Raw genomic sequence first — 12,500 nt, 5'->3', positions numbered from 1 at the left:
TATAATGGTAATAATAATAATCCTCATGATGGTAGTAATAATCCCATCTCCTTTACCTACGATTACAGCATGTAACAAGTTATAATGGTAATAATAATAATCCTCATGATGGTAGTAATAATCCCATCTCCTTTACCTTACGATTACAGCATGTAACAAGTTATAATGGTAATAATAATAATCCTCATGATGGTAGTAATAATCCCATCTCTCCTTTACCTACGATTACAGCATGTAACAAGTTATAATGGTAATAATAATAATCCTCATGATGGTAGTAATAATCCCATCTCCTTTACCTACGATTACAGCATGAACAAGTTATAATGGTAATAATAATAATCCTCATGATGGTAGTAATAATCCCATCTCCTTTACCTACGATTACAGCATGTAACAAGTTATAATGGTAATAATAATAATCCTCATGATGGTAGTAATAATCCCATCTCCTTTACCTACGATTACAGCATGTAACAAGTTATAATGGTAATAATAATATCCTCATGATGGTAGTAATAATCCCATCTCCTTTACCTACGATTACAGCATGTAACAAGTTATAATGGTAATAATAATCCTCATGATGGTAGTAATAATCCCATCTCCTTTACCTACGATTACAGCATGTAACAAGTTATAATGGTAATAATAATAACCCTCATGATGGTAGTAATAATCCCATCTCCTTTACCTACGATTACAGCATGCAACAAGTTATAATGGTAATAATAACAATCCTCATGATGGTAGTAATAATCCCATCTCCTTTACCTACGATTACAGCATGTAACAAGTTATAATGGTAATAATAATATCCTCATGATGGTAGTAATAATCCCAATCTCTCCTTTACCTACGATTACAGCATGTAACAAGTTATAATGGTAATAATAATAATCCTCATGATGGTAGTAATAATCCCATCTCCTTTACCTACGATTACAGCATGTAACAAGTTAGTAATGGTAATAATAATAATCCTCATGATGGTAGTAATAATCCCATCTCCTTTACCTACGATTACAGCATGTAACAAGTTATAATGGTAATAATAATAATCCTCATGATGGTAGTAATAATCCCATCTCCTTTACCTTACGATTACAGCATGTAACAAGTTATAATGGTAATCAATAATAATCCTTCATGATGGTAGTAATAATCTCCATCTCCTTTACCTACGATTACAGCATGTAACAAGTTATAATCTGGTAATAATAATAATCCTCATGATGGTAGTAATAATCCCATCTCCTTTACCTACGATTACAGCATGTAACAAGTTATAATGGTAATAATAATAATCCTCATGATGGTAGTAATAATCCCATCTCCTTTACCTACGATTACAGCATGTAACAAGTTATAATGGTAATAATAATAATCCTCATGATGGTAGTAATAATCCCATCTCTCCTTTACCTACGATTACAGCATGTAACAAGTTATAATGGTAATAATAATAATCCTCATGATGGTAGTAATAATCCCATCTCCCTAACCTACGATTACAGCATGTAACAAGTTATAATGGTAACAATAATAATCCTCATGATGGTAGTAATAATCCCATCTCCCTTTACCTACGATTACAGCATGTAACAAGTTATAATGGTAATAATAATTCCTCATGATGGTAGTAATAATCCCATCTCCTTTACCTACGATTACAGCATGTAACAAGTTATAATGGTAATAATAATAATCCTCATGATGGTAGTAATAATCCCATCTCCTTTACCTACGATTACAGCATGCAACAAGTTATAATGGTAATAATAATAATCCTCATGATGGTAGTAATAATCCCATCTCCCTTTACCTACGATTACAGCATGTAACAAGTTATAATGGTAATAATAATAATCCTCATGATGGTAGTAATAATCCCATCTCCTTTACCTACGATTACAGCATGTAACAAGTTATAATGGTAATAATAATAATCCTCATGATGGTAGTAATAATCCCATCTCCTTTTACCTACGATTACAGCATGTAACAAGTTATAATGGTAATAATAATAATCCTCATGATGGTAGTAATAATCCCATCTCCTTTACCCTACGATTACAGCATGTAACAAGTTATAATGGTAATAATAATAATCCTCATGATGGTAGTAATAATCCCATCTCCTTTACCTTACGATTACAGCATGCAACAAGTTATAATGGTAATAATAATAATCCTCATGATGGTAGTAATAATCCCATCTCCTTTACCTACGATTACGGCATGTAACAAGTTATAATGGTAATAATAATAATCCTCATGATGGTAGTAATAATCCCATCTCCTTTACCTACGATTACAGCATGTAACAAGTTATAATGGTAATAATAATAATCCTCATGATGGTAGTAACAATCCCATCTCCCTTTACCTACGATTACAGCATGTAACAAGTTATAATGGTAATAATAATAATCCTCATGATGGTAGTAATAATCCCATCTCCTTTACCTACGATTACAGCATGTAACAAGTTATAATGGTAATAATAATAATCCTCATGATGGTAGTAATAATCCCATCTCCTTTACCTACGATTTTAGCATGTAACAAGTTATAATGGTAATAATAATAATCCTCATGATGGTAGTAATAATCCCATCTCCCCTTTACCTACGATTACAGCATGTAACAAGTTATAATGGTAATAATAATAATCCTCATGATGGTAGTAATAATCCCATCTCCTTTACCCTACGATTACAGCATGTAACAAGTTATAATGGTAATAATAATAATCCTCATGATGGTAGTAATAATCCCATCTCCTTTACCTACGATTACGGCATGTAACAAGTTATAATGGTAATAATAATAATCCTCATGATGGTAGTAATAATCCCATCTCCTTTACCTACGATTACAGCATGTAACAAGTTATAATGGTAATAATAATAATCCTCATGATGGTAGTAATAATCCCATCTCCTTTACCTACGATTACAGCATGTAACAAGTTATAATGGTAATAATAATAATCCTCATGATGGTAGTAATAATCCCATCTCCTTTACCTACGATTACAGCATGTAACAAGTTATAATGGTAATAATAATAATCCTCATGATGGTAATAATCCCATCTCCTTTACCTACGATTACAGCATGTAACAAGTTATAATGGTAATAATAATAATCCTCATGATGGTAGTAATAATCCCATCTCCTTTACCTACGATTACAGCATGTAACAAGTTATAATGGTAATAATAATAATCCTCATGATGGTAGTAATAATCCCATCTCCTTTACCTACGATTACAGCATGTAACAAGTTATAATGGTAATAATAATAATCCTCATGATGGTAGTAATAATCCCATCTCCTTTACCTACGATTACAGCATGTAACAAGTTATAATGGTAATAATAATAATCCTCATGATGGTAGTAATAATCCCATCTCCTTTACCTACGATTACAGCATGTAACAAGTTATAATGGTAATAATAATAATCCTCATGATGGTAGTAATAATCCCATCTCCTTTACCTACGATTACAGCATGTAACAAGTTATAATGGTAATAATAATAATCCTCATGATGGTAGTAATAATCCCATCTCCTTTACCTACGATTACAGCATGTAACAAGTTATAATGGTAATAATAATAATCCTCATGATGGTAGTAATAATCCCATCTCCTTTACCTACGATTACAGCATGTAACAAGTTATAATGGTAATAATAATAATCCTCATGATGGTAGTAATAATCCCATCTCCTTTACCTACGATTACAGCATGTAACAAGTTATAATGGTAATAATAATAATCCTCATGATGGTAGTAATAATCCCATCTCCTTTACCTACGATTACAGCATGTAACAAGTTATAATGGTAATAATAATAATCCTCATGATGGTAGTAATAATCCCATCTCCTTTACCTACGATTACAGCATGTAACAAGTTATAATGGTAATAATAAAAATCCTCATGATGGTAGTAATAATCCCATCTCCTTTACCTACGATTACAGCATGTAACAAGTTATAATGGTAATAATAATAATCCTCATGATGGTAGTAATAATCCCATCTCCTTTACCTACGATTACAGCATGTAACAAGTTATAATGGTAATAATAATAATCCTCATGATGGTAGTAATAATCCCACATCTCCTTTACCTTACGATTACAGCATGTAACAAGTTATAATGGTAATAATAATAATCCTCATGATGGTAGTAATAATCCCATCTCCTTTACCTACGATTACAGCATGTAACAAGTTATAATGGTAATAATAATAATCCTCATGATGGTAGTAATAATCCCATCTCCTTTACCTACGATTACAGCATGTAACAAGTTATAATGGTAATAATAATAATCCTCATGATGGTAGTAATAATCCCATCTCCTTTACCTACGATTACAGCATGTAACAAGTTATAATGGTAATAATAATAATCCTCATGATGGTAGTAATAATCCCATCTCCTTTACCTACGATTACAGCATATAACAAGTTATAATGGTAATAATAATAATCCTCATGATGGTAGTAATAATCCCATCTCCTTTACCTTACGATTACAGCATGTAACAAGTTATAATGGTAATAATAATAATCCTCATGATGGTAGTAATAATCCCATCTCCTTTACCTTACGATTACAGCATATAACAAGTTATAATGGTAATAATAATAATCCACATGATGGTAGTAATAATCCCATCTCCTTTACCTTACGATTACAGCATGTAACAAGTTATAATGGTAATAATAATAATCCACATGATGGTAGTAATAATCCCATCTCCTTTAACGTGACGTTTCTTCTTGTAGTCAAAGTCCAGGCGGCGTCCCTGCATCTTCTTGAGGTGGTGCTGAAAACAACACATCGTTAATTCATTTACTTCATCATTTATTTAAAAGCTAAAGAGTTAATCAGGGTGAACTGGGATATGACTAAAGAGTTAATCAGGGTAAACTGGGATATGACTAAAGAGTTAATCAGGGTAAACTGTGATATGACTAAAGAGTTAATCAGGGTAAACTGGGATATGACTAAAGAGTTCATCAGGGTAAACTGGGATATGACTAAAGAGTTAATCAGGGTAAACTGGGATATGACTAAAGAGTTAATCAGGGTAAACTGGGATATGACTAAAGAGTTAATCAGGGTAAACTGGGATATGACTAAAGAGTTAATCAGGGTAAACTGGGATTGACTAAAGAGTTCATCGGGGTAAACTGGGATATGACTAAAGAGTTAATCAGGGTAAACAGGGATATGACTAAAGAGTTAATCGGGGTAAACTGGGATATGACTAAAGAGTTAATCAGGGTAAACTGGGATATGACTAAAGAGTTAATCAGGGTAAACTGGGATATGACTAAAGAGTTAATCAGGGTAAACTGGGATATGACTAAAGAGTTCATCGGGGTAAACTGGGATATGACTAAAGAGTGAATCAGGGTGACTGGGATATGACTAAAGAGGTCATCAGGTTAAATTGGGATATGACTAAAGAGTTAATCAGGGTAAACTGGGATATGACTAAAGAGTTAATCAGGGTAAACTGGGATATGACTAAAGAGTTAATCAGGATGAACTGGGATATGACTAAAGAGTTCATCGGGGTAAACTGGGATATGACTAAAGAGTTAATCAGGGTAAACAGGGATATGACTAAAGAGTTAATCAGGGTAAACTGGGATATGACTAAAGAGTTAATCAGGGTAAACTGGGATATGACTAAAGAGTTAATCAGGGTAAACTGGGATATGACTAAAGAGTTAATCAGGGTAAACTGGGATTTGACTAAAGAGTTAATCAGGGTAAACTGGGATATGACTAAAGAGTTAATCAGGGTAAACTGGGATATGACTAAAGAGTTAATCAGGGTAAACTGGGATATGACTAAAGAGTTAATCAGGGTAAACTGGGATATAACTAAAGAGTTAATCAGGGTGAACTGGGATATGACTAAAGAGTTAATCAGGGTAAACTGGGATATGACTAAAGAGTTAATCAGGGATATGACTAAAGAGTTAATCAGGGTGACTGGGATATGACTAAAGAGTTCATCAGGGTAAACTGGGATATGACTAAAGAGTTAATCAGGGTAAACTGGGATATGACTAAAGAGTTAATCAGGGCAAACTGGGATATGACTAAAAAGTTAATCAGGGTAAACTGGGATTGACTAAAGAGTTCATCGGGGTAAACTGGGATATGACTAAAGAGTTAATCAGGGTAAACAGGGATGTGACTAAAGAGTTAATCAGGGTAAACTGGGATTGACTAAAGAGTTCATCGGGGTAAACTGGGATATGACTAAAGAGTTAATCAGGGTAAACTGGGATATGACTAAAGAGTTAATCAGGTAAACTGGGATATGACTAAAGAGTTAATCAGGGTAAACTGTGATATGACTAAAGAGTTAATCAGGGTAAACTGGGATATGACTAAAGAGTTAATCAGGTAAACTGGGATATGACTAAAGAGTTAATCAGGGTAAACTGGGATATGACTAAAGAGTTAATCAGAGTAAACTGGGATATGACTAAAGAGTTAATCAGGGTGAAATGGGATATGACTAAAGAGTTAATCAGGGTGAACTGGGATATGACTAAAGAGTTAATCAGGGTCAACTGGGATATGACTAAAGAGTTAATCAGGGTAAACTGGGATATGACTAAAGAGTTAATCAGGGATATGACTAAAGAGTTAATCAGGGTAAACTGGGGAGATGACTAAAGAGTTAATCAGGGTAAACTGGGATATGACTAAAGAGTTAATCAGGGATATGACTAAAGAGTTAATCAGGGTAAACTGGGATATGACTAAAGAGTTAATCAGGGTAAACTGGGATATGGCTAAAGAGTTAATCAGGGTGAACTGGGATATGACTAAAGAGTTAATCAGGGTAGACTGGGATATGACTAAAGAGTTAATCAGGGTAAACTGGGATATGACTAAAGAGTTAATCAGGGTAAACTGGGATATGACTAAAGAGTTAATCAGGGTAAACTGGGATATGACTAAAGAGTTAATCAGGGTAAACTGGGATATGACTAAAGAGTTAATCAGGGTAAACTGGGATATGACTAAAGAGTTAATCAGGGTGAACTGGGATATGACTAAAGAGTTAATCAGGTTAAACTGGGATATGACTAAAGAGTTAATCAGGGTAAACTGGGATATGACTAAAGAGTTCATCAGGGTAAACTGGGATATGACTAAAGAGTTAATCAGGGTAAACTGGGATATGACTAAAGAGTTAATCAGGGTGAACTGGGATATGACTAAAGAGTTAATCAGGGTAAACTGGGATATGACTAAAGAGTTAATCAGGGTAAACTGGGATATGACTAAAGAGTTAATCAGGGTAAACTGGGATATGACTAAAGAGTTAATCAGGGTAAACTGGGATATGACTAAAGAGTTAATCAGGGTAAACTGGGATATGACTAAAGAGTTAATCAGGGTAAACTGGGATATGACTAAAGAGTTAATCAGGGTAAACAGGGATATGACTAAAGAGTTAATCAGGGTAAACTGGGATATGACTAAAGAGTTAATCAGGGTGAACTGGGATATGACTAAAGAGTTAATCAGGGTAAACAGGGATATGACTAAAGAGTTCATCAGGGTAAACTGGGATATGACTAAAGAGTTCATCAGGGTAAACTGGGATATGACTAAAGAGTTCATCAGGGTAAACTGGAATATGACTAAAGAGTTAATCAGGGTAAACTGGGATATGACTAAAGAGTTAATCAGGGTAAACTGGGATATGACTAAAGAGTTAATCAGGGTGAACTGGGATATGACTAAAGAGTTAATCAGGGTAAACTGGGATATGACTAAAGAGTTAATCAGGGTGAACTGGGATATGACTAAAGAGTTAATCAGGGTAAACTGGGATATGACTAAAGAGTTAATCAGGGTAAACTGGGATATGACTAAAGAGTTATTCAGGGTAAACTGGGATATGACTAAAGAGTTAATCAGGGTAAACTGGGATATGACTAAAGAGTTAATCAGGGTAAACTGGGATATGACTAAAGAGTTAATCAGGGTAAACTGGGATATGACTAAAGAGTTAATCAGGGTAAACTGGGATATGACTAAAGAGTTAATCAGGGTAAACTGGGATATGACTAAAGAGTTAATCAGGGTAAACTGGGATATGACTAAAGAGTTAATCAGGGTAAACTGGGATATGACTAAAGAGTTAATCAGGGTAAACTGGGATATGACTAAAGAGTTAATCAGGGTAAACTGGGATATGACTAAAGAGTTAATCAGGGTAAACTGGGATATGACTAAAGAGTTAATCAGGGTAAACTGGGATATGACTAAAGAGTTAATCAGGGTAAACTGGGATATGACTAAAGAGTTAATCAGGGTGAACTGGGATATGACTAAAGAGTTAATCAGGGTAAACTGGGATATGACTAAAGAGTTAATCAGGGTAAACTGGGATATGACTAAAGAGTTAATCAGGGTAAACTGGGATATGACTAAAGAGTTAATCAGGGTAAACTGGGATATGACTAAAGAGTTAATCAGGGTAAACTGGGATATGACTAAAGAGTTAATCAGGGTAAACTGGGATATGACTAAAGAGTTAATCGGGGTAAACTGGGATATGACTAAAGAGTTAATCAGGGTAAACTGGGATATGACTAAAGAGTTAATCAGGGTAAACTGGGATATGACTAAAGAGTTAATCAGGGTAAACTGGGATATAACTAAAGAGTTAATCAGGGTAAACTGGGATATGACTAAAGAGTTAATCAGGGTAAACTGGGATATGACTAAAGAGTTAATCAGGGTAAACTGGGATATGACTAAAGAGTTAATCAGGGTAAACTGGGATATGACTAAAGAGTTAATCAGGGATATGACTAAAGAGTTAATCAGGGTAAACTGGGATATGACTAAAGAGTTAATCAGGGTAAACTGCGATATGACTAAAGAGTTAATCAGGGTAAACTGGGATATGACTAAAGAGTTAATCAGGGTAAACTGGGATATGACTAAAGAGTTAATCAGGGTAAACTGGGATATGACTAAAGAGTTAATCAGGGTAAACTGGGATATGACTAAAGAGTTAATCAGGGTAAACTGGGATATGACTAAAGAGTTAATCAGGGTGAACTGGGATATGACTAAAGAGTTAATCAGGGTAAACTGGGATATGACTAAAGAGTTAATCAGGGTAAACTGGGATATGACTAAAGCGTTAATCAGGGTAAACTGGGATATGACTAAAGAGTTAATCAGGGATATGACTAAAGAGTTAATCAGGGTAAACTGGGATATGACTAAAGAGTTAATCAGGGTAAACTGGGATATGACTAAAGAGTTAATCAGGGTAAACTGGGATATGACTAAAGTGTTAATCAGGGTGATTTTTTCCACTAATAGACAGGTATTTACCTTTCCATGGTAGCAAGATCTTATCTATTGTTGCTAACTTTATATTGAAATGTTTTATAGCGAGATCATTTCTGTCTTTGGGGTGTATACAGAGTATGTCCACATCACCGTCAGACCATTTTATTGATAAACTACACGATAATGTAAAAATGTTATATATTTTTTGTGATCCAATAGATAATATAGTAGACTGATCATAATTTGGTTTTAATCCAGAGAGGTTAGAAACATTATCTAGATCCTCTATGAGGCCGTGGATTCAGATTGTGGTTTTAATCCAGAGAGTAAGTATCTAGATTCTCTATGAGGCCGGTGGAGGGATTCAGATTGTGGATTTAATCCAGAGAGTAAGTATCTAGATTCTCTATGAGGCCGGTGGAGGGATTCAGATTGTGGATTTAATCCAGAGAGTAAGTATCTAGATTCTCTATGAGGCCGTGGATTCAGATTGTGGTTTTAATCCAGAGAGTAAGTATCTAGATTCTCTATGAGGCCGTGGATTCAGATTGTGGTTTTAATCCAGAGAGTGTGGTTTTAATCCAGAGAGTAAGTATCTAGATTCTCTATGAGGCCGTGGATTCAGATTGTGGTTTTAATCCAGAGAGTAAGTATCTAGATTCTCTATGAGGCCGTGGAGGGATTCAGATTGTGGTTTTAATCCAGAGAGTGTGGTTTTAATCCAGAGAGTAAGTATCTAGATTCTCTATGAGGCCGTGGAGGGATTCAGATTGTGGTTTTAATCCAGAGAGTAAGTATCTAGATTCTCTATGAGGCCGTGAAGGGATTCAGATTGTGGTTTTAATCCAGAGAGTAAGTATCTAGATTCTCTATGAGGCCGTGGATTCAGATTGTGGATTTAATCCAGAGAGTGTGGTTTTAATCCAGAGAGTGTGGTTTTAATCCAGAGAGTAAGTATCTAGATCCTCTATGAGGCCGTGGATTCAGATTGTGGATTTAAAAGAAAACATTAATCATCAGCGTGCAATGAAACCTTTTGTTTTTAAGCCCTTATTATTAATATATATTTAATTCACATTTATATAACAGTTATTCAAGATTTATTCAATATTTATCATTCATTCAAAATGTTTTTAACAGTTATGTAGCATTTATTTACAATATTTATTTAACATTCATATATTTAAAATATATCTACATTATTTTATATTTATTTAAAAACACACACTGCTTTCGCTACCTGTATCTCTTTAATGTCCTTGTCCTGTAGGTTCTGTAGTGGATCAATAAAGTTCTGTTATCTACCTGTATCTCTTTAATGTCCTTTTCCTGTAGGTTCTGTAGTGGATCAATAAAGTTCTGTTATCTACCTGTATCTCTTTAATGTCCTTTTCCTGTAGGTTCTGTAGTGGATCAATAAAGTTCTGTTATCTACCTGTATCTCTTTAATGTCCTTTTCCTGTAGGTTCTGTAGTGGATCAATAAAGTTCTGTTATCTACCTGTATCTCTTTAATGTCCTTGTCCTGTAGGTTCTGTAGTGGATCAATAAAGTTCTGTTATCTACCTGTATCTCTTTAATGTCCTTGTCCTGTAGGTTCTGTAGTGGATCAATAAAGTTCTGTTATCTACCTGTATCTCTTTAATGTCCTTTTCCTGTAGGTTCTGTAGTGGATCAATAAAGTTCTGTTATCTACCTGTATCTCTTTAATGTCCTTGTCCTGTAGGTTCTGTAGTGGATCAATAAAGTTCTGTTATCTACCTGTATCTCTTTAATGTCCTTGTCCTGTAGGTTCTGTAGTGGATCAATAAAGTTCTGTTATCTACCTGTATCTCTTTAATGTCCTTGTCCTGTAGGTTCTGTAGTGGATCAATAAAGTTCTGTTATCTACCTGTATCTCTTTAATGTCCTTGTCCTGTAGGTTCTGTAGTGGATCAATAAAGTTCTGTTATCTACCTGTATCTCTTTAATGTCCTTTTCCTGTAGGTTCTGTAGTGGATCAATAAAGTTCTGTTATCTACCTGTATCTCTTTAATGTCCTTGTCCTGTAGGTTCTGTAGTGGATCAATAAAGTTCTGTTATCTACCTGTATCTCTTTAATGTCCTTTTCCTGTAGGTTCTGTAGTGGATCAATAAAGTTCTGTTATCTACCTGTATCTCTTTAATGTCCTTGTCCTGTAGGTTCTGTAGTGGATCAATAAAGTTCTGTTATCTACCTGTATCTCTTTAATGTCCTTGTCCTGTAGGTTCTGTAGTGGATCAATAAAGTTCTGTTATCTACCTGTATCTCTTTAATGTCCTTTTCCTGTAAGTTCTGTAGTGGATCAATAAAGTTCTGTTTGACCTCCATATCCAAGGCATCCTTCACTTCCCCCAGCTCACCCATGGCCTCCCCAGCATCTAGGAGAGCCAGACCTGGAGGAGGGAGAGGGGAGGGAGAGGTGGAGGGAGGGGAGAGGTGAGGTGCAGGGAGGGAGAGGGAGAGGTGGAGGGAGGGAGGGAGGGGAGAGGGGAGGGAGAGGTGGAGGGAGAGGTGGAGGGAGGGAGAGGTGGAGGGAGGGAGGGAGAGGGAGAGGGAGAGGTGGAGGGAGGGAGGGAGGGGAGAGGGGAGGGAGAGGTGGAGGGAGAGGTGGAGGGGAGGGAGAGGTGGAGGGAGGGAGGGAGAGGGAGAGGTGGAGGGAGGGAGGGAGGGGGAGAGGGGAGGAGAGGTGGAGGAGAGGTGGAGGGAGGGAGTGGGAGAGGAGAGGGGAAGGAGGAGAAGAAGGAAGGAAGGAAGGAAGGAAGGAAGGAAGGAAGGAAGGAAGGAAGGAAGGAAGGGAGGAGGGAGGGAGGGAGGAGGGGGAGGAGAGGGAGAGGCAGAGGGAGGGAAGGAGAGGGGGAGGAAGGGAGAGTGGGAGGGAGTGGAAGGGAGGAAGAGAGGGGGGAGAGGGGGGGAGGTGGAGGGAGGGAGGGGAGAGGGAGGGAGAGGCAGAGGGAGAGGTGGAGGGAGGGAGGGAGGGAGGGAGGGAGGGAGGGAGGGAGGGAGGGAGGGAGGGAGAGGGGAGGGTGTGAGGGGAAGAGGGGGGAGAGGGAGGGAAGGAGAGATGGAGGGAGAGGCAAAGGGAGAGGTGGAGGGAGGG

At 36.5% G+C, this 12,500-nt stretch overlaps 1 pseudogene; it reads right to left on the bottom strand.

Moving 5' to 3' along the window:
• Positions 1–12,500, bottom strand: part of LOC123732496 (endophilin-A1-like) — a 30,965-nt pseudogene that overhangs the window by 8,765 nt on the left and 9,700 nt on the right.

This window comes from Salmo salar, unplaced genomic scaffold, assembly GCF_905237065.1.
Source record: "Salmo salar unplaced genomic scaffold, Ssal_v3.1, whole genome shotgun sequence".
Taxonomy (NCBI): Eukaryota; Metazoa; Chordata; class Actinopteri; order Salmoniformes; family Salmonidae; genus Salmo; species Salmo salar.
This window is presented reverse-complemented; position numbering and strand designations above follow the sequence as displayed.